This window comes from Heterodontus francisci, chromosome 44 (assembly GCF_036365525.1).
Source record: "Heterodontus francisci isolate sHetFra1 chromosome 44, sHetFra1.hap1, whole genome shotgun sequence".
Classification (NCBI taxonomy): Eukaryota; Metazoa; Chordata; class Chondrichthyes; order Heterodontiformes; family Heterodontidae; genus Heterodontus; species Heterodontus francisci.
In genome coordinates this window covers 22,551,602-22,575,433 of record NC_090414.1, presented here as the reverse complement: position 1 = coordinate 22,575,433, position 23,832 = coordinate 22,551,602, and the positions used below count along the sequence as shown (strand labels likewise).

General features: G+C 45.3%; 1 protein-coding gene and 1 long non-coding RNA gene across 2 annotated transcripts in view; both read left to right on the top strand.

Annotated features, from left to right (window-relative positions):
• LOC137356091 (ADP-ribose glycohydrolase MACROD1-like) overlaps window positions 1-4,649 on the top strand; it is an 866,553-nt gene extending 861,904 nt beyond the window's left edge. Inside the window, exon 11 of the mRNA XM_068021901.1 lies at window positions 2,781-4,649. The gene's annotated coding sequence lies outside the window, so the exon portion shown is untranslated. The remainder of the gene's footprint in view (window positions 1-2,780) is intronic.
• Window positions 4,650-11,100: 6,451 nt separating this feature from the next.
• Window positions 11,101-23,832, top strand: part of LOC137356034 (uncharacterized) — a 45,193-nt gene continuing 32,461 nt past the window's right edge. The window contains exon 1 of the long non-coding RNA XR_010970988.1: window positions 11,101-12,621. This is a non-coding gene — a long non-coding RNA (uncharacterized lncRNA). The remainder of the gene's footprint in view (window positions 12,622-23,832) is intronic.

Sequence of the window (23,832 nt, the reverse complement as noted above, 5' to 3'; positions counted from 1 at the left end):
TTCACTGGAAGCTCCCTGGTGTGGAGTTCATCCTGTTTCTACTGCACGACAGTCTTCAGCACCAGAACTAAGATTTGTACCCACAAAGTTACAAGTTTCTCCTGCTTTCATGGCATTTTCAGTGTGAGGTGTCAGCTGTGGTAGCATTGTTTCATCTCAGAGTCAGAAGGTTGTGGATTCAAGTTCCACTGTAAAACCTTGAGCCCATAATCCAGGCTGGCATTCCAGTGCAGTGCTGAGGGAGAGCTGCACTTTCAGCAGTGCTGTCTTTTAGATGAGGCATCAAACTGTGGCCCCCATCCCTCCTCTCAGGTGGACTTAAAAGATCCCACAGCCACTATTTGAAGAAGAGCAGGGGTGTTCTCCCCAGTGAACTGGCCAATCCTTAACCCTCAACCAAAATGGTCATTATCAGATTGCTGTGTTCAAATTGGCTGCCATGTTTCCTGCATTGCAACAGTGTCTCCACTTCAAAAGTACTTCATTGGCTGTAAAGTACTTCAGGATGTCCTGAGGTCATGAAAGGCATGATAGAAAGTACTTTTTTTCTTTATCTTTTGATCTTAGAGGAGGTGAGTGCAAACCAATCGTGTCAAAAGTTAATAGTTGGCCTGCACATGCAGTCTGAGAGCTCGCAGCCATATAGTGCCGTCAGAAACCATGAAGCCACTGGCAGCACAGATCAAAACTACAACCCCCCCACCCCTATCCCAAGGAAGGTTTTGTTGTCTTTAATATCATTAGCGTCAGGTCATTTACTTTGGATGGGAACCATGCTGCTTCATAACAATGGTGACTGCACATCAAAAGCGTTGCATTGAGAAGCCCATTTAGAGATGTGATAAGATGCAATGTAAATGCAAGTCTGTCTTTGCAATGGTGCACAACATCATTAGCATTCCTGCAGAGTAAATTGTATATTATCCTTGAAGCAACCACTCTAAGGTTTCCTCAGTTGCACTGTGAGTTTACCCAGTGAATAGTTGAGCCACAAAGCTCAAGAAGGTGCGATTTTCCATCCTTGGCTTGTGTTGATCTTAGACAGGGTGACAGTTGCTCTCAGTGGTTCTGGGGTAGGGAGAAGAAAATGATCTAGGTTTACTGCTGCAGATCTCAATCCAGTAGCTCTTGTTGGAATCGGAATTGTCTGGAATGACCCCTGAGATTGAACAGTCTGCTGACAATCAGTAACAGAGTTCAAATATAATAATTAAATTCATAAATAAGTCTTCCAGAAACTTCCAAGATGTTTGATTTTCACACTTCTCTGCCTTACAATGTAAATTACATTAACTATTAAAGGTTTTCAATGCACTTTCATCAGCACTAAAAAGGTGTCAATGCTAATCTTACCAATGTGATGTGGGAAACCTTAATAATGGAGCTCAGAGTTGCAGCTTTCATCGCCAAACTGATTTCTTCTTTTAAACAAGGCATCTCTTTAATCATGATGTTTCCTATCAGGAGCTTGACTGTAAAATAGTACAGAACAGTATCTGTTACATTTCTATAGTCTTCCTCATGTCGGAAAGACCTCCTAGAATAACTCACAGTCCAGAGAAGGAGAAAAAATGGACAGCAAACAAGATGGAATTAGGGGATGAGACTGAGAGAACAGTAGCCAATGGTGGATCATTAATGATGGGGAATGAGAAGTAGATATCAAGGTGTGAGCAGGAACATAAGCCTAAAGGAGGTCCTGAGAGAGGGTGAGGTGAAGTATTTGAAGGTAAGGATTTTGAAATTGATATGGAGGGGCACAGGAAACTAACAAGTGCAGGGTTTGAGTTGATAAGAATGTGGGCTGTAGCAATCTGAATGAGTTACCATTCACAGAGAGTGAGAATAGGGAGATAGCTGAGAGAGCATTAGGGAAAACAAACTTCAAGGTGATGAATATCTGAATTAGAGTCAGTAAGAGAGAGGTAGGGCAGAGGTAGGAGAAGGGGAAAGATTGGCTTGGGGAAGAAAGCTAAGCTCCAGATCAGCCACCATACAAGGTTCTAAACACTGGACTCTGCTCAAGATGGCATTCAATGAAGTTGAAAAAGAGAATTGGAATTGGTGAGAACAATATTGGAATAGGCTTCGGTTTTGCTTGCATTGAGTTGGGCTAAATTTTGTTTCGTTCGGGGAACTGCCCAAACAATGAAGCTTAATCCAAAACTCAGAAGATCGGCGCCTAATTCACCTACCCTACTCCCCCACACCCCCACCACCCATATGACGCTGATGTCCAATCAATCCTCCTGGCTGACTCTCAGTGAGTCAATAAAATACCATATTGATCCAGTTTATCTGCACCCTTTCAGAACTGGGTTGAGATACACCCAGGAACCTGCTGGCAGAGAGAGAAGACATTCAGCCCATTTGTTGAGTCTACATTTGTACCCAGGTTCCCAGGATTGAAGGGCCACTGCACCATTTCACCTGGGGGCTTTCAGTGTCCCTGGTATAGTGGCACAAGAAATATGAGTAGGAGGAAGATTGCCACTGATGCAGTGAAAAGGCCTTTTCTCAGGTTTGAAATGGTGTTCATTTGTCCAGAAAATAAATGTGGAAGCTCAGCCTTGCTTCCAGCCAGGTCCAGATGTGTTTGATGCTGTCAGTATCTACTAGAGTGTGAAAAATGTTGCGCCTCTACATTAGCACAATAATATCTCTGAAAAATGGAAAACAAGAAAAGAGCCATTGCAGTTAGATTAACCTACTCTGCCCATTCCCAATTGTCGACACACCCTACATTCATTAACATTTGGCTTCTGTCTTTGATGGATTAGGTGCCAAGTCCCAGAGCCAGCTTTAAGAACAGCATCAGTGAAGGATGAAGCCCTTAATACAAGAAGAAATCTGGAACTGAAGAAGCAGCAAGAAATATATTCCTCACGGCTTCCATTCTAATTCATTTCTGCCGATTCTTGATCTGCAAATTGAAGATTTGATGCGGCATGAAAAATATAAACGGAGAAACTATAAATCCTGGATTATAAAGCACACCCACAATTGAAATCAGTACACTAGTCACAGAAAAACATCTAAAGGGGTGACTTATACTGTATTTTTTTCCCATTATGTCTGCTAACAGAGGATTTTTTAAAAATTCTCTGTGTAATTCCCTGCTCTTTTTTCATTATTCTGAATGTGACTCTCCCACCTATCCATAATTCTGTAACTCCTCCCATCTATGTATCATTATTAATGTTACTCCCCCCACTATCAGTCATCCTCTTTGTAACTTCCATTTACTTATTGTTCCCTATGTAGCTCCTGCCCACTCCTGTTCATTACTCTGTCACCAATCCATTATTCTCTATATAACTCTCTTCCCTGTATCATCATTCCCTGTGTAACTCCCTCTTATTTATCTGTCATGCCAACTTGGGGAAGGATGGTTTAGACCGAAACCTCCTCCCTGGCTGACTGGTAGTTAGTGGGCATGGATTGCTGTTGCAGTGGGCAGATGGAGTGTACAAAACTGGCAGTTACGTGTGAAATGTAAGCTTTGTGGCGCTCACTCACCAATAGGTTGAGAGAATATCATTGCCTAGCCCCTACCCTATTTTAGTATCTCCTTTCCCTTGAAGCAGACAGGCAACTAGCTCTAAGACCATCATCCCTTTTTTTTAAAAAATCTGTGTTGATTTTTTTTTCCGTCTGAATGTACCTGTTGCTGTGCCTTGATGGATATTTGATTCCGATATTATTGCCGCTGACTCTGTAGTGATGAAGTGATTCACATGAAGTTAAATATTTATGTTTCTCTTTAAAGGGATGTGTTGCCATTCACTCATATCTCACAGGTACGGGAGGCCACGCTGAGTCACTGAGGCAAGGTGATGATGGTCGTGGACTTCACGGTAATATTCATTGATATGATGAGGTGTTCAGAGTTTTAATGATCTCTTCTTGACACATGTTTCACCAAACATCTCCCATTCTGTCCTTAATCATGATTCTTATCCCCACCCTCACCCCTATTAACTTGCTACTTCCAATCCCCCTCCCAATTTCACTTTGACCTTTCTGTCTTTGTTTTTCAACACTGCTCCAGTGAAGACTTGCTGAACAGCATCTCATCTTTCCCGAGTATGCTACTGCCTCTGGTCTGACGGTTGATGTCAACAGCCATTGGCTCCACCCATTTCCTTCTCTGAACTGTTCACATTCCACTGTGTTGTCTTTCATATCGAAGCAGTTATCTTTACTGCTCTTTCCAATGCCGGTTTGCAACTTGACTGAGATGATCTTTGCATATTATACAGTGCTTTTAACCTCTCCACCATTTAAAAATCAGTTTTCAGACTATTATTATACCCATTATTTAGCTCTTCGCAATATTTCTCAAGAAAGGTAGATGAAAATCTGTGAGGCTATTCAAGAAATGACAGCAACAGACAAACACCAGACACAGTGCAAAATCCAGTAGGAAACCTTGTCATAGAAAAAGAGGCAAGTAGAAAAACAGAGAAGATAGCAGACTGAAAACCCCAGGAAGACATATGTTAAAGGGGGCTCATCCCAGGAAAATGGACTGTCATAAGGACAATACCTAAAAGATGGTGAGTTGTTCACTTGGAGTTAAAGTAGCGAACGTTAAGGAGAAGTTAGAAGAAGTTTAGGGCGGCACAGTGGCGCAGTGGTTAGCACCGCAGCCTCACAGCTGCAGGGACCCGGGTTCGATTCCGGGTACTGCCTGTGTGGAGTTTGCAAGTTCTCCCTGTGTCTGCGTGGGTTTTCTCCGGGTGCTCCGGTTTCCTCCCACAAGCCAAAAGACTTGCAGGTTGATAGGTAAATTGGCCATTATAAATTGTCACCAGTATAGGTAGGTGGTAGGGAAATATAGTGACAGGTGGGGATGTTTGTTGGGAATGTGGGATTAGTGTAGGATTAGTATAAATGGGTGGTTGATGTTCGGCACAGACTCGGTGGGCCGAAGGGCCTGTTTCAGTGCTGTATCTCTAATCTAATCTAAAGAGCTCCTGAGGGGTTCAGTAGAGAACCAGTAATGACAGTCCATGCAGGGGAACTGACATGGAGAAATAACACTTATAGATCTCATAGGTCACATGTGGAAATTGCCTCAAAACAAAGAGAAGGATGCAAAGTAATGTTCTCTGGTATAGGTGGTTGGTAAAGGGGGGTAGTTCACCAAGATAATCATACTGTAAACAAGTGGCTGGTTGTATGGTGTGTAAATGAAGTAACTGGGAATATGGTGCAGAGAGCGAGGCTGCAGCTGAACACAGTAGGGAAGAAACATTGAGGCAGTTATCAAGAATCATTTAAATGACAAAGATTAGGGGCATGGCAGAGCTGACTACCATTGACTCGATAATCAGTTTCATCCAGACTGAGCAGACTGGAATGCAATTAAGAAGTGGGAAGATACACAGATATTCAGAGAGACATACAAGAACAGGCAGACACTGAGGGTCAGTCAAGATAAACAATGGAAGCATTAGAATAAGTTGCTGAAACTGGAGGCTCTTGTGACGTTAGGGAACTACGATGTGGTAAGATTATCAGAAAGATGGCGACCCGAGAGGACAGCAATGAAATCAACAGACAGAGGTACAGGCTGTTCAAAAAAGATAGAGTGGACAGGAGACAAGCACTGTCAGCCCGTTTATCAGAAACATGTGGAAGGTTAATGAAGTTGGTCTTGTGGGAGGTGGAACTAGCTACTCCGGTTAAATATTGGAGAACTGGAGGTGATTCAGAGGGGAGCCATAAGCCGATCCCTAATGTCAGAGGAAGAAGAGGAGACTGGGGAGACGTGGGCTTTTCAGCCTTAAGAGGAGACAGAAAGCAGATCTTGAGGTATGGAAAAGGTAAATTACTTCAAACTAAGGGTGGAGGAGGAGGTGAACACACTGGTATCATTTAAGAAGCAATTGGAGGCTGCAGGGCAAAGGTATTCCTGGATGGATGGGTGGAATGGCCTCCTTCATCTTGTGATCTGTCCTCCTGACCTTTACTAGTTGTTCTTCCCTCTTGTTTTGTCAATCTTGTCTTCCTGTACCGTGATGAAGGGTTGCCACCCGAAATGTTTCAGACTTGCTGAGTATTTCCAGTATTTTATTTCATTCCTGTATTTTATGTTTTCATTTCATTTATTAGAGATTGTTTAGCTGATTCCCTGCTGACAGTCCCCGGGGGTTGCATGGGCACCCTAAGGGTGTATAACAGGAACTGATGACAACAGCAATTTTTCCAGCAATTTGTGCTACAGCATTGGTTAGATACAGAGTAAAGCTCCCTCTACACTGTCCCATCAAATACGCGCAGGGCAGATACATCATGGGTTAGATACAGGGTAAATCTCCCTCTACACTGTTCCCATAAAACACTCCCTGGGCAGCTACAGCACAGGGATAGATACAGACTAAAGCTCTCTCTACACTGTCCCATCAAACACTTCCAGGACAGGTACAGCATGGGTTAGATCAGGGTTCCAACATACAGCCCACGGATGTGAACTGTACCCAGGCCATTCTTCGTTCTTGCCAGGGGTCCATGACCGGAGATGAAAAATTTCCCTTTGTCTTTTTTGCAGACCAGCTTTTTAAAAAATCGCGTCGATTTCACAGCTGACAGCAGAAACAGCGGTTTCCCAACTTCGGACAGATTTTGGATATTTTCCAGTGGGTTCTGACTCTTTTTTTAAACAAAGTGACTCTTGACAACACCCCAACGTCATCAGAACGCTCGCAACTGCGCACATGCGCAGAATGGTCTCTTGCTGTCAGTAAAGTGCTGCGCGTGCGCAGCCTACGTTCTTGCCAGGACTAATTCGTGCATGTCTGCGAAGATATTATCACATACTGGAATGTCATCCGGCTTCTCTTTCCCAGCGCTGTCACTTGCGCCTGTCTGCTCGCCGCTTGCTCCGGCCTCGCCGCTGCCTTCCCTCAGCCACATGCTCCCCCACCCATTGGCCACTCGCCCCCCCCCGCCCCCCCACCGCTGCTTCATCCCCAACTTCCGCTCACCGCTTCAATCCCCCCTCTTCCCCCCTCCCCATTGCTCCAGGCCTCGCCGCTTCATTTCCCCCCACTTCCTGATTCTCCCTCCCGCTTCTACCCCCCCCATTTGCTCCCACTTTTCCCCCTGCTCCCTCCCACTTTCCACAGTCTCTCGCTTGCAGTCTCCTTCCCCTCCCCTGGCTATCCCTATCTTGCCACTTTCTCTCTTTCCCCCCCTTCCCCTGTGGATGCAAGGTGGGGAGGAGAAGCAGGAGGGAGTGGTGGGGGAGAAGCGGGAGGGAGCAGGCGGGGGATGAAGCAGCGCGGTCTGGACTGACTGGCCGATGAGGTGGGGAGTGGTTTGAAGCGGTGAGCGGAGACAGCGGCTGATGGGGCTAATGCGGCGAGCGGGAGCGACTGGTTGATGGGTTGGGGTTTGAAGTGGCTGCTGGGGATGTAGCGGCAAGGGGGAGTGAGTGGCCGACAGGTCGGATGGGGGTGTTGAAACGTGGAGCATGTGGCTGAGGGAAGGCAGCGATGAGGCTGGGAGTGAGCGACGAGCAGATGAGCACAGGAGGCAGCGCCAGGGAAGAGAAGCGGGATATCGTTGGGGTGGAGTGCAGAGATTTAATTTAATTTTTTTGTGGTAAACTGAGCAGCACCATCTTTAATCCTCGCAGCTGCGAAAAACGTCGCAGACAGTGATGTTTCAGTGGAAGAGGCTGCATTTGCTCATGTGCAAGTACTGCGCCACCTAGTGGTTGCGTTTTCAGCAAATGCAGCCTTTTTTAAAAGCCTGCCGGAAAACCCTGAATCTATTCGAAGATAGGAAACCGCTGTTCCCGATGTCAAGAATGGTCAGCTGTGAAATTGACCAACCACAAAGCTGCTGTGCTGAGCACTCCTGCTCCCTGCAACTGTCAGAGAGAGAGCGACAGAGAGCGAGAGATGGAAGGGGGGCAGACGAGAGAGAAAGGGGGACAGAGAGAGAGACAAAGGGGGACAGAGAGAGGTGGGGGGAGCAGAGAGAGAGAGAAAAGAGGAGAGAGAGGGGGGGGAAGAGAGAGAGAAGGGGGGACAGAGAATGAAAGAGGGGAGAGAAAGAGAGAGGGACAGAGACAGAAAGGGGGTGCAACAGAGAGAGAGAAAGGGGAACAGAGGAAGAGAGTGAGAGAGAGACAGACAGAGAGAGAAACACGCTGGAGGGAACGGCAGGGCTGGCAGCTTAATATCCCAGGGTATAGAATCTTCAGACGTGACAGGGAAGGGGGTAAAAGAGGAGGTGGCATTGCACTGTTGATTAAAGAGACAATTACTGCATTAAGGAGGGATGATATCTTAGAAGGTTCCTCTAATGAGGCCATATGGGTAGAACTTAAAAACAAAAAGGGGGTTATTACTTGGCTGGGAGTGTACGACAGGCCTCCAAACAGTCAGGCAGTGGTAGAGGAGCAGATATGTAGGCAAATCTCAGAGAGATGCAATAATAATAGGATAACAATAGTAGGGGATTGCAACTTCCCCTATATTAGAGGGGATAGTATTAGTGCGAAAAGCTTAAAAGGGACGGAATTCTTCAAGTGCATTCAGGAGAGCTTTTTGAACCAGCATGTAGAGAGTCCTGCAAGAGGAGGGGCGGTACTGGACTTAATCCTAGGGAATGAAGCCGGACAAGTGGTAGAAGTGGCAGTGGGGGAGCATTTCAGGGATAGTGACCAGAACTCTGTAAGATTTAAGATTGTTATGGAAAAGGACATAGAGGGTCCGGAAATAAGAGTACTGAATTGGGGGAAGGCAGATTTCAATATGACAAAATAGGATTGGGCCAAAGTGAACTGGGAGCAGTTTCTTATAGGAAAGTCTACATCAGACCAGTGGGAGTCATTTAGAAGGGAAATTGTGAGGGTTCAGGTGCAGCATGTTCCTGTAAAGGTGAAGGGTAGGACCAACAGGTCAAGGGAACCCTGGATGTCAAGGGATATAGAGGATTGGATAAGGAACAAAAAGGAGGCGTATGGCAGATTCAGAGTGCTGAAAACAGCGGAGGCCCTAGAGGAGTATAGAAAGTGTAGGGGGGGTACTTAAAAAAAGTAATTAGGAAAGCGAAGAGGGGGCATGAAAAATCACTGGCAGACAAGATAAAGGAAAATCCCAAGGCGTTTAGAAGTCTGTTAGCGGCAAGAGGATAACCAGGGAAAAATGGGGCCCATTAGGGATCAAAGAGGCAATTTGTGTGTGGAGCCAGAGGACATAGGTGAGGTTTTGAACAATTATTTTTCATCTGTGTTCACTACGGAGAGGGACGATGTAGGTGTAGTGATCAGGGAAGGGGATTGTGATATACTTGATCAAATTAGCATTGAAAAGGAGGAAGTATAAGTTGTATTAGCGGGCTTGAAGATGGATAAATCCCCAGGCCCAGATGAGATGTATCCCAGGCTGCTATGTGAGGCAAGGGAGGAGATAGCGGGGGCTCTGACACAAATTTTCAAATCATCTCTGCCCACAGGAGAGGTACCAGAGGATTGGAGGACAACGAATATGGTACCATTATTTAAGACGGTTTAGCAAGGATAAACCAGGTAATTACAGGCCGGTGAGTCTAACATCAGTGGTAGGGAAACTATTGGAAAAAATTCTGAGGGACAGAATTAATCTCCACTTGGAGAGGCAGGGATTAATCAGGGATAGTCAGCATGGCTTTGTCGGGGGAGATCGTGTCTAACAAACTTGATTGAATTTTTCGAGGAAGTAACTAGAGGTGTAGATGAGGGTTAAGCAGTTGATGTAGTCTACATGGACTTCAATAAGGCTTTTGATAAGGTCCCTCATGGGAGATTGGTTAAGAAAGTAAAGGCCCATGGGATCCAGGGTAATTTAGCAAATTGGATTCAAAATTGGCTTAGTGGCAGGAGGCAGAGGGTGATGGTAGAGGGTTGTTTTTGCGAGTGGAAGCCTGTGACCAGTGGTGTACTACAGGGATCGGTGCTGGGACCCTTACTGTGTGGAGTGTACATTAATGATTTGGACGTGAATATAGGAGGTATGATCAGTAAGTCCGTAGATGACACAATAAATAGTGAGGAGGAAAGCCTTAGATTACAGGACGATATAGATGGGCGGAGCAGTGGCAAATGGAGTTTAATTCTGAGAAGTATGAAGTGATGCACTTTGGGAGATCTAACAAGGCGATGGAATATACAATGGATGGTGGGACCCTAGGAAGTACAGAGGGTCAGAGGGACCTTGGGGTGCTTGTCCATACATCACTGAAGGCAGCAGCACAGGTAGATAAGGTGGTTAGGAAGGCATACGGGATACTTGCCTTCATTAGCCGAGGCATAGAATATAAGAGCAGGGAGGTTATGATGGAGCTGTATAAAACGCTGGTTAGGCCACAGTTGGAGTACTGTGTACAGTTCTGGGCACCACACTATAGGAAGGATTGATTGCAATGGAAAGGGTGCAGAGAAGATTCACCAGGATGTTGCCTGGGCTGGAGCATTTCAGTTATGAAGAGAGACTGGATAGGCTGGGGTTGTTTACCTTGGAGCAGAGAAGGCTGAGGGAGGACCTGATTAAGGTATACAAAATTATGAGGGGCATGGATAGGATAGGTAGGAGGAAACGTTTGCCCTTAGCAGAGAGGTCAATAACTAGGGGGTATAGATTTAAGGTAAGGGCCAGGAGGTTTAGAGGGGAGTTGAGGAGGAATTTTTTCACCCAGAGGGTGGTTGGAATCTGGAACACACTTCCTGAAGAGGTGGTAGAGGCAGGAACACTCACGACATTCAAGAAATATTTAGATGAGCACTTGAAACGCCATAGCATACAAGACTACAGGCCAAGTGGGGGAAATGGGATTACTTAGGACGGGTGCTTGATGGTCGGCACAGGCGCGTTGGGCTGAAGGGCCTGTTTCTGTGCTGTAAAACTCTATCTCTCCATGACAGAGAGAGAGAGAAAGGGGGTCAGAGAGAGGGGGGCGTGGACAGAGAGAAAGAGGACGGCAACAGAGAGAGGGAGACAGAAAGAGAAAGGGTGACAGAGAGAGATGGGGGAACAGAGAGAGAAGGGGGGTCAGAGAGAGGGGGGGGGGTACAGAGAGAAAGAGGACGGCAACAGAGAGAGGGAGACAGAAAGAGAAAGGGTGACAGAGAGAGATGGGGGAACAAAGAGAGAAGGGGGACAGAGATGGGGGACACAGAACGCGGTGCAAGACATGGAGCAGGCCCCAGACTTCAGGTCCTCGATATTTAGCTGTCTAAGTGTTGACAAGGACCGAGAGAATCAAACCATGACAGTATGGCAGAGGTGGCTGGATATAATTTGTAGAGTATATTTAGCCTCAGCAGGGAGCTAATTACTGGCACAAAGCTTCTGGGTTCCGGTAATAACTGTCAAAGGTTTACAGACTCCACATCGCAGAGTCTGATTGCACTGTTTAATCTTCACTTTCATACTTTGCAATTGATGGGCTATCTTGTGGAGTCATTTAATTCCTAACATTAATATTTTTGACCAAAGAGGGAAAGTTGTTTTGCTTGAAATTCTTCTGAACTCAATTTTGTTTTTATTTCTGCTCATCAATGAGAAGAGTAACAGAGAATGCAAGGAGGTGAAATATTTTTACTTTCTTCCCAGTGTTTAACATCAGTTGACAGCACCACACTTTTAAAGGAAACCGTACATCTACCAGACACACGCAAACAATAACAACTTGCATTTACACGGCACCTTTAACATAGTAACATGGCCCACGGGGCTTCACAGAGTGTTATCAGGACAAAAATTGGCACTGATCTGCATAAGGAGGTATCAGGACAGGTGACCAAAAGCTCGGTCAAAGAGATAGTGATCACACACCACCAAAAGCAAGAATGAAACAAGCACAAGATTGCACAAGTGTTTGAAATTGTGCCTTTGGTTTTTGCAAGAGGTCATACCCCTAAGTCTAATGAAGGTCAGTACATGTTAGCAAACAGGAAAGCACAATCCTGGCTTGTGCTGCCTGCTCCTGAGTAGAATAATAGTGTCACGAGCTCTGTTTATAATTTATCTCAGGGGGAGAGCTGAAATAAAACAACCTCTTACCATATACAGTTTCAACTGCTTTACATCCCAAGAACTGATGCCAGAGTCTGGACTCCATCAGGGCAGGGCACGGCAGGGCTGTGATGTAAAGGTAGGTTTAAACAGTTGTTGTTAACAGCAGTTTATATTTTATACCAATGCCTGCACAAAGTAAACAACACAGACAGCTTCACAAAAGAGAAGGTGGACAGCAAGCAGGAAAGGGGAGGTGGAAGGAAATGTGCTGGAGCATACACAGGCCAAAGCACTGAACGTTAAAATAACAATTTATGTTCGAACGTCCTTGAGCTGTATCCCAGAACTGGATCTGCCTTGTTATGACAGCCTTGCATGATCAGATGCTCCCAGTGAATGATCACCGGTTGTGCTCAAAACCTGTTTTCCTTTATCATTAGTCCACTTAACAAACTTAGCCTGATCCCTTTGGATACCAGAGCCTGGACACGACTGAAGCACAAACCTCTGCAGATGCTGGAAATCTGAAACAAAACAGAAAGCTGGAGAACACTCTGCAGGTCAGGCAGCAACTGTGAAGTGAGAAGCAGAGGCGCTAACACTTCAGGTGTGGACTTTTCATCAAAATATTATCCTAAATATCGCAATAACTTGCATTTATATAGTGCCTTTAATGTAGTAAAACGTCCCAAGGTACTTCACAGGAGCGTAAATCAGACATTTGACACCGAGCCACATGAGGTAACAGGATAGAGGACCAAAAGCTTGGTCAAAGAGGTAGATTTTCAGGAGGGTATAAAAGGAGGAGATGTAGAGAGGTGGACAGGTTTAGGGAGGGAATTCCAGAGCTTAGCACTGCCACCAATGGTGGAGCGAAGGAAATCAGTTTACAATATAACAGACAAACACCCAACGCATTCATCTTCTGCCCAGTGTTTTAGTGGAGGCTTCAACCCAATTGGAATAAATAGGATATCATCAGTGTTAATGTAACACAAAGGAATGTCACATTAAGCATTCTGCCATTAATATTGACATTTTTAAGTTCCGCTATCTTCCTTACATTGGTAACTATTCTTTTCACTGTGCCATCAATAAAACACTTGAAGTACTTTTCACTGCACCATTACATAGTATATTAGAAAAAGGATATCGAGGCACAGGCAAAGGTGTAAAAAAGATTTACAAGCATGATACTGGAACTGAGAGGTTATACCTATCAGAAAATTGAGGAGTGAACTAATGGAGATATTTAAGGTTATTGAAATGGTTTGATATTGTAGACATAGAGAAAATGTTTCCACTTGTGGGGGAGTTCAAAACGAGGGATCATAAATATAAGATAGACATCAATAAATACATTTGGGAATGCAGGAGAAACTTCTTTACCTAGAGGGTGGTGAGAATGGGAACTCACTACCGCAGTGAGTGGTTGAGGTGAATAGTATAGATACATTTCAGGGGAAAACTGGATAAACACATGAGGGCAAAAGGTATAGAAGGATATGCTAATTGGGTGAGATGAAGTAGGGAGGGAGAAGGTTTGTGTGAAGCATAAACACAAGCATCAACCGAATGCCCTGTTTCCGTGCTGTGAGTTTTATGTAACTACTGAGGACCCAGAACAGACCACAGTGGAACTCAGCCAGTCACTGTTCTCCCACAGTCAAGAGAACCTTGGTTGTTCATTATCATCTTCTGCTTTCTATTGCCACAACAGTTTTCAATCCAGCTAGTTAAATTACTGCTCGGCTTGTGAGGCTGAATGGAGTTTGCATGAGTCAAAGCGTTCCTTCATTCCTGGTCTATTCATCCCACCACTGAGCTGTGCAGGATAGAGCGTCCAAGCCTCTTTCAGTCCGCTGGCTCCCATTGTTCTCGGCAGTTGAGCCCCTTTAACTGCTCGGTAAGCTGTTCCGACCACTGAGTGAACACGTCAATTATCCCACTGCATTGCAAAGGCTGTTCAGCAGCAATTAATGACACAGCCTCCCCGATGGCTCAGTTAGTTGTCAGTGAATAACTATACCACACAAACCAGAATCCAGGCTTCAATTCAATTCAATTCAGTTTACTCTGAATTAGGGGCAGATTTGGGATAAGGTAATTAGCACCAGTGCTGCACAGACAATGAAGGGAAGAAATCAGTTAAGGCTCCTGTTTCTGTTCTCTGGCCAGTGACTCTGCAGGAGAAACATGTGTGGAGGCAAGGTGTTAGCTGTGGTTCAGTTGGTAGAACCCTGCCCTCTGAATTGGAAGGTCATTGGTTTGAGCTCCACTCCAGAGACCTGAGCACAAAATCTAGGACAAGACTCCCAGTGCAGTAGTGAAGGAGTACTGCACTATTGGAGGGTGAGAGGTTAAATCGAAGCACTATCTGCCTTCTCAGGTTGACATTGATCCCCAGGGCCACTATTTCAAAGAAGAGCAGGGCAGTTCTCCTAGGGCCAATAGTTATCCCTTAACCAACATCACAAAAGCAGATTATCTGCTCATTATCACATTCCTGTTTGTGGGAGCTTGCTGTGCATAAATTGGCTGCTGCATTTCCTACATTACAACAGTGACTACACTTCAAAAAAGTATTTAATCGGCTGTAAAGCACTTTGGGATGTCCTGAGGGCATGAAAGTTATATTTGTTATTAAGGTGAGGACAGAATTGCTCCTTCACTGTCGCTGGATCGACATCCTGAAATTCCCTCCCTAATAGAACTCTGTGTGTACCTACACCACACAGACTGCAGCAGTTCAAGAAGGCAGCTCACCACCACCTTCTCAAAGGCAATTATGGATGGGACAGTATGATGGCCCCCATAGACAATAGTCTGCACTCAGCCTAGGTTCATGTGATGAATGACCATTGGGTGAGTATAGGGAACCCAGGCCAACAAACAGTTGCTCTCAGATTCATTGGCCCTCACATCCACACTCTGCATCCCCTGCTGAATCAAACACAGAGGGAGTTCAGTGATCAGGAACGATCAGAAGACAGATATGCAAACACTACATGAAAAACAATGGAGCCACAGTCAATGAAACACAGCAATCTTCCAGCCGAAGGTCATTAATTCCCATCAGCGTGAACATGTCTCAAGACCGTCCCACAGGTGATCCATTGGTGTCGATGAAAAGTCACCTACTTTACAAAGCGTGATCATTCAACCAATATAAGGGGAGGCATTAACATGGTGGAGAGAAATCCTTGCATTTAAAGATTAATCAGCTCCAGCTTTTTTCCCCAAGAGACTCCAACAGGCTGTGGACTAAATGAGAAGTGAAATTGCATCCAGCTGCCATCTCATGTGTTTCTACCACAGTGATTATTCCAATAGTTTGTTAACCCCCAAAATGCTAGAGTGATTGGAGACAAGATTAGGAACTCTTGTGAATAGGTAACGTGACTGAGTATCTAGGACCAAGGGCTAACCCGTTTCTTACATCGTGAGCTTTGGATCGAGTGTTGTACGACTGCAGGCAGAGGTAGGAAGGCAGTACAATAACGAGGGAGCGCCACTGTCGAAGGTACCGTCTTTCAAATGAGACATTAAGTCAAAGACCCCGTCTGTCCTCTCAGCCAATATCACTAAAAACAGATTATCTGGTCATCATCACCTTGCTGTTTGTGGGAACTCGCTGTGCACGAGTTGGCTGCTGTGTTTCCTATACTTCAAATTCATTTTTTGCTAAGTGACTATGGACATCCTGAAGTTGTGAAAGGCACTATATATAATCACGGAATGATGAAGCACAAAAGGAGGCCATTTGGCAGCCCATCATGCCTGTGCTAAATTTTTAACAGAGTTGTCCTATTAATTGCTCTCTTCTGCTCTTTCCCTATAGGCCTGTTGTTTTTTTTTTGCCTTCAAGTATTTCTCCATTTCCTATTAAAAGCTGATTCTGCCACACTTTCAGGCAGTGCATTCCACATCATCATAACGAGCTGTGTAAATCTTGTTTCAGCACAGGTCGCGACCCAAAACGTTAACTCTGTTTCTCTCTCCATGGATGCTGCCAGACCTACTGAATATCTCCAGCATTTTCTGTTTATGTTTCAGATTTCCAGCATCTGCAATATTTTGCTTTTCTTTGTTGCCTCTGGTTCTTTTGTCTTAAATCTGTATCCTCTGGTTACTGCCCCTTCTGCAACTGGAAACAGTTGTTCCTCGTTTACTGTAGTAAAACCGTTCATAATTTTAAACATTTCTATCAAATCTCCTCTTTAACCTTCTCTGCTTTCAGGAGATCAACCCCAGCTTTTCTAGTCTCTCCATATTAACTGAAGTCCTTCATCCCCGGTAGCATTCTAGTAAATCTCCTGTGCACCCTCTCTAAAGCCTTGACATCTTTCTTAAAGTGTGGTGTTCAGAATTGAACACTCTACTGCTGCTGGGGCCTAACCAGTGCTTTATAAAGGGTGAGCAGAGCGTGTTTTGCCTAACTGAAGAGCAAGCCTTTTTCAAAGAAAAGTGGAACTCTGTACCACTACCTGCTGTGAGCAAAACACAGCGTGAAATCGCATACCAGGTCACCTTCATAGGCTACAAATTCAGTCAAATATCATAACTTTGAAAACACTAATTTGATTTGTTTCTATTTGGATCATTATATCAGGACAAACCAGAGTCTCACTCAATAAATACGCATCCTCTAACCCTTGCTTTACAATCTGCCAGCTCAGAGCACAAATAGATCTGGAGACAGATAGTAAAATATTGGTTGCAAATCCCCCAGGGGCTGAGATCAGTGAGGACGAGCTGCTTGGTTGCTCCTTTTCCTCTGAGCATCAGGACCAGGGAGAATTTACGGAGCAGAATTTCTGGGAAAAAATCCAGCAAGACAGGCATGAAATGTCCCAGCTCGGGATCTTTCAGAGGTGCTGAATAATGAAGGATAAAGAGAAGGGACAGGTGGAAGCAGTTTGTGAATGTGTGGCATATATGACAAAAGGTGCATCTTCTCTGGCTAAATACTTAATTCGCTACCGATGTAATGTTTAAATTCACTGTCCTGATCTGCAGTCTTTTCATTTTTTCATGTTAATTCTGCTTCATAGTAAAATTTTGACAGGATTTTGGATTGTGAGGCACTACTTTATTGGAATTTCAAATATACAGCTCCTGCTGATTGATGACATACTGTATTTATTGTGACTTTTTGTCATGAGATTAATTGTCAGCTGTGGCTCAGTGGATAGTATTCTCACTTCTAAGTCAGAAAGCTGTGAGTTTAAGGCCCATCACTTCGAAATTGCAGTTAAACCTATTGCAGCGCATTCCAGGACAATAATTAATGGTCCAGCCTTCCCATGCTACAAATGCTCTGAAGTTAGAAAGAAATTGTGTTTATATCGAATCACAGTTCTGTGATATAGCTCCTCGCAGGCCCCCCGGACATCCCAAAGTACTTGGTGAAGTGCGTTTGAAGTCTAGTTGCTGTTGTAATGTAGGAAACACGACAGTCACTCTGCACGCTTCCACAGCTTACCGCTGCAGCTCCGACAGCACTGTGAGGTCGGCTGGACTTCAGCCACCCTGCCCCCACCACACCAGTCTTTCTGTAATTGGTGTTATATGCTGTCCTGTCTTGCATTGCAAGTGTTTCCTGCAAAGCAGAGTGCAGATGTGTTGAGCTTCTGCTTCCAATTCAGATCCTAAACAGCAAAGAGGTACTGGCCAGGATTTTTTGGAGGTGGCAGGGGCCAAAAGCGGGTCCCAGTCACAGGGCCAGCAGCCTCAGCAGTGCCACTGGGAGTGCTGGCCATTGCTGGGGCTGCACCTGCAGGATGAGGGCACATTGATGGACATGCACCCCCAAATTAAGGTAAGTCAAGTCTGGGGGCCAGTCAGGCATGCCCTGGGGAGGTGGTGGGAGGGCGGGGGTGGGGTTGCTGGTGGTCACTGAGGGAAGGCGGCGCCGATGCCTCAGGGATGGCCATTGCCGCTGGCAGGGGGCCCCTTCATGGACCAAAGAGTGTCCAAAAAGGACATTGCCTCCTGCCGCTAGTAAAATGCCAGCGGAGGCGGGAAGAGGCCCTTAATTGGCTAGTTGAACTCCAGGCGGGGTGTCTGCCACCTTTCCCACCACTGGCAAAATGACATGGCAGCAGGCACACCAGCCGACGCCTTCCCACACCATTTTGCCAACCTTTCCGATTCAGAGCCTGCCCCCAAAGGCCTGTAAAATTCCAGCCAGTGATGGGATAATCTGTTTTGATGATGTTGGTTGAGGGGTAAATACTGTCCACGACACCGGGGAGAACCTCCCTGCACTTCTTTCAATAGGGCCAGGGTATCTTTTACTGTCACCTGCATATTGATGTAGTCCGGAAAGCTTTTGTGCGTTTTTCTGTGCTTAATGAAGGGGTGCTTATCATGGCCAGAGACCCAAATTAGAGAAACCCCAGGCTTCGAAAAGACAGATGTGCACAGCTCTAGCTGGGCCATTAAGTTCCACAGCTTACCGCTCCTGCTCCGACAGCACTGTGAGGTCGGCTGGACTTCAGCCACCCTGCCCCCACCATCCCAGTCTTTCTGTAACTGGTGTTACATGCTGTCCTGTCTTGCATTGCAAGTGTCTCCTGCAAAGCAGAGTGCAGATGTGTCGAGCTTCTGCTTCCAATTCAGATCCTGAGAGAGAAATAAGACGCAAGCAGGCTGGTGCAGTGTTGAATGGCAAGTGAGGAAGGAATCCTGAGAGAAGTCACTCATTCTGCAATATCTGCCAAGTGAGAAGAGAATGGCTGTTGAGAAGGGAGCAAGGGAGAGGTATGTATAGAATTCTAATGCAAAATTATATAATGTGCCCTTTGTTATGAACAGGTAGTTAATTTTGAAAACAAATTTCTCTATATTTTCAACAACCTGTCCATAAGCAGATTGTGATTTAAATTTTTCCCTTTTAAAAAAAAACCCGGATGATTTATTTCTCCACTCCCTCAGTTAGTGAAACCTGACTTTTAAAGGACCGCAACAACACTGTTAAAGTAGGGTTTATTAACACACACTCTTAAACTCGGGAGGGGGTTAACTTTGCAACACACACTCACAAACATACAAGGAAAGGTAAAGCATTAAAAGGGCAGGGACATTTACCAAGTAGAAAATAGCTTAATTACAAACTGACGGGGGTCCTAGTTGAAACCAGAGTCTGTTTTTTTTCTAACTTAGAAGTCCAAAGCTGGAATTAACTGACTGAAAATGCCAAGTGGAGTAGGAGTCGTAAGAAATCACTTCTCTTTAACTTTCTTCTGCACATTTAGAGATAAGCTGAGGCAGCTTAGTTTCTGATTTCACCCTTTCCTATGACAGAAGAACTAGCAGAGAGCAGAGACAGATTTCTTGCTGTTTTTCAGACTCTGGCTTTTTCTTCTTCTTGCAGGCCCTGGAGATAGGTGGACGGCTTCAAGGCAGTTGGTTCTTGTATGAGCTGTTCTTCTTAGACAGGCTAGAAAAGGTGGCTTCAAGGTCAAGTAGCTGTCCCAGCTCCCATTGACCTTACTACATGTTAGAGTTGGTGACATGATCTCCCCCTCCATTTTAAACAAGTTGAACACAGAAGTAAAACAACTTAACATGCTGTGTATATACAGAGATCAGAGAGAAAAAATTGGTTGTCCTCAAACTCAAAAGATTCTTCAGTAAAAACATACCGTACACAGAACAAAAATGTTCAACATGCACATTAAGAACTGAGTTTTAACTTATTTCTATCCTAGTTCCTATTATTTTTACTGTGTCTAACGGCAGCTAACAATAACACCCAAGTGTACAAAAATACTATAATTTACAGTTGGTTTTCATCCGTTCGTGACACCTTGTGTTGGGAGATGAAATGTAAAAGGGAGGGAATAGATCATAGGGACATAGGAACAGGAGTAAGCCATTCAGCCCCTCGAGCTTGTTCCTCCATTCAGTTAGATCATGACTGATCTGTTTGTGTTTCGAATTCCACACTCCGATCTACCCTCGATAACCCTTGATTCCCTTGCCTGACAAGAATCTGTTTACTTCCGCCTTAAACATATTCAATGATCCTGCCTCCACCACCTTCTGAGGCAGAGTGTTCCAAAGTCGCAAAACCCTCTGAGAGAAAAAAATTCTCCTCACCTCTGCCCTAAAAGGGCGACCCCTAATTTTAAAACAGTGCCCCCAAGTTGTGGACTCACCCACATGAGTAAACATCCTTGCCACATCCACCTTGTCAAGACCATTCAGGATCTTATAAACCTCAATCAAGTCTCCCCTCACTCTTCCAAACTCAAGTGAAAACAAGCCCAGTCTGTCCAACCTTTCCTCATGAGACAACCCGCTCACTCCAGGTATCAATCTGGTAAACCTCCTCTGAACCACCTCCAACGCATTTACATCCTTCCTTAAATAAGGAAAGCAAAACTACACAGGAAGGAATGGGAAGGACTGTTGGCAGGTGCTACTGAGACAAATGGAGAATGCAGAGTTGTATGCAACCTTGATCTCTAATGATGGCCATTCAACCTCATCTGACATTGAATTCAGGCTCTGGAGGTGATGCTCCTGGAACATCTGTCATCTCCCTCCAGGCGTGATTTTATTTATTCGTTCACCGGATATGAGCGTTTCTGGCTAGGCTAGCATTTATTGCCCTTCCCTAATTGCCCTTGAGAAGGTGGTGATGAGCTGCCTTCTTGAACCGCTGCAGTCCATGTGGGGTAGGTACATTCACAATACTGTTAGAAAGGGGGTTCCAGGATTTTGATCCAGCAACAGTAGATATAGTTCGAGGTCAGGATGGTGCATGGCTTGGAGGGGATCTTGCAGGTGGTGGTGTCCCATGCGTCTGCTGCCCTTGTCCCTTTAGGTAGTAGAGGTCGCGGGTTTGGAAGGTGCTGTCGACAGACCCTTGGTGAGTTGCTGCAGTGCATCTTGTAGATGGTACACACTGCTGCCACTGTGCGCCATGTTTAAGGGAGTGAATGTTGAAGTTGGTGGATGGGGTGTCAATCAAGCGGGCTGCTTTGTTCTGGATGGTGTGGAGCTTCTTGAGTGTTGTTGGAGCTGCGCTCAACCAGGCAAGTGGAGAGTGTTCCGTCACACTCCTGTCTTGTGCCTTGTAGATGGTGGACATACTTTGGGGAGTCAGGAGATGAGTTACTCAGTACAGAATTCTCAGCCTCTGACCTGCTCTTGTAGCCGTAGTACTTATATGTCTGGTTCAGTTCAGTTTCTAATCAATGGTAACTCCCAGGATGTTGATAATGGGGGATTCAGTGATGATAATGCCATAGAATGTCAAGGGGAGATGGTTGGATTCTCTCTTGTTTCAGATGGTAAATACCTGGCACTTGTGTGGCGTGAATATAACTTGCCATGTATCAGCCCAATCTTGAACGTTGTCCAGGTCTTGCTGCATATGGGAATGGACTGCTTCAGTATCTGAGGAGTCACATGTGGTGCTGAACATTCTGCAATCATCAGGAAACAAAGAATAGCGGTTAATGGATGTTTTTTCAGGCTGGAGGAAGGTTTGCAGTGGAGTTCCCCAGGGTCAGTGTTGGGACCCTTGCTTTTCCTGATATATATTAATGACCGAGACCTTGGTGTACAGGGCACAATTTCAAAGTTTGCAGATGATACAAAACTTGGAAGCATTGTGAACTGTGAGGAGGATAGTGTAGAACTCCAAAAGGATATAGCCAAGTTTGTGGAATGGACGGACAGGTGACAGATAAAGTTCGGTGCAGAGAAATATGAAGTGATTCATTTTGGTAGGAAGAACAGGGAGAGATAATATAAAATAAAGGTTACAATTCTAAAGGGCGTGCAGGAGCAGAGGGACCTGGGTGTCAATAAGTCATTGAAGGTGGAAGGACAGGTTGAGAGAGTGGTTAATAAAGCATACAGTATCCTGGGCTTTATTAATAGGGGCATAGAGTACAAGAACAAGGAAGTTATGTTAAACTTGTATCAGACACTAGTTCGGCCTCAGCTGGAATATTGCATCCAGTTCTGGGTGACACACTTTAGGAAAGATGTGAGGACATTGGAGAGAGTACAGAAAAGATTCACAAGAATGGTTCCGGGGATGAGGAACTTCAGTTATGGAGAAGTTAGGGCTGTTTTCCTTGGAGAAGAGAAGGCTGAGAGGTGGTTTGATAGAGGTATTCAAAATCATGAGGGGTCTGGACAGAGTAGATAGAGAGAAACTGTTCCCACTTGTGAAATGTTCGAGAATGAGAGGGCACAGATTTAAAGTATTTGGTAAGAGAAGCAAAAGTGACATAGGAAAAACATTTTCATGCAGAGATTGGTTAAGGTCTGGAATGCGCCACCTGAGACCGTGGTGGAGGCACAGATTCAATTGAAGCATTCAAAAGGAATTTAATCCTGAGAAGTGTGAGGTCATGCACTTTGGGAGGACTAACAAGGCAAGGGAATATACAATGGATGGTAGGACCCTCGGGCGGCACAGTGGCGCAGTGGTTAGCACCGCAGCCTCACAGCTCCAGCGACCCGGGTTCAATTCTGGGTACTGCCTGTGCGGAGTTTGCAAGTTCTCCCTGTGTCTGCGTGGGTTTCCTCCGGGTGCTCCGGTTTCCTCCCACATGCCAAAGACTTGCAGGTTGATAGGTTAATTGGCCATTATAAATTGCCCCTAGTATAGGTAGGTGGTAGGGAAATATAGGGACAGGTAGGGATATGGGATTAGTGTAGGATTAGTATAAATGGGTGGTTGATGGTCGGCACAGACTCGGTGGGCCGAAGGGCCTGTTTCAGTGCTGTATCTCTAAACTAAAAGTACAGAGGGTCAGAGGGACTTTGGTGTACTTGTCCATAGATCACTGAAGACAGCAGCACAGATAGATAAGGTGGTTAGGAAGGCATATGGGATACTTGCTTTTATTAGCCGAGGCATAGAATATAAGAACAGGGAGGTTATGATGGAGCTGTATAAAATGCCAATTAGGCCACAGCTGGCGTACTGTGTACAGTTCTGGGCACCACATTATAGGAAGGATGTGATTGCACTGGAGAGGGTGCAGAGGAGATTCACCAGGATGTTGCCTGGGCTGGAGCATTTCAGCTATGACGAGAGACTGAATAGGCTAGGATTGTTTTCCTTGGAGCGGAGAAGGCTGAGGGGTACCTGATTGAGGTATACAAAATTATGAGGGGCATTGATAGGTTAGATAGGAAAAGACGTTTTCCCTTAGCGGAGGGGTCAATAACCAGGGGGCATAGACTTAAGGTAAAGGTCAGGAGGTTTAGAGGGGAGCTGAGGAACAAATTTTTCACCCAGAGGGTGGTTGGAATCTGGAACGCACGGCCTGAAGGAGTGGTAGTGGCAGGGACCCTCACAACATTTAAGAAGTATTTAGATGAGCACTTGAAACGCCATAGCATACAAGGCTATGGGCCAAGTGCTGGAAAATGGGATTATATTGGGTAGGTGCTTGATGGTTGGCGCAGGCACGTTGGGCCAAAGGGCCTGTTTCTGTGCAGTCTAACTCTATGACTGTAAAAGGGAATTAAACTGTTATATGAAAGGGAAGAATGTGCGGGGTTACGGGGAGAAGGTGGGGGAATGGAACTGAGTAAATTGCCCTTTCGGAGAGCCGGTGCAGACACAATGGGCCGAACGGCCTCATTCTGCACTGCAATGATTCTGTGAAGTGCTTCTTGATAGCACTGTCAACAACAACTTCCATCGCTTTGCTGATGATCAAGAGTAGACTTACAGGGCGGTAATTGGCTGGGTTGGATTTGTCCTGCTTTTTTGTGAAATTTTGTGATGCCTAGGACCTACCTGGGCAACTTTCCACATTGTTGGGTAGGTGCCAGT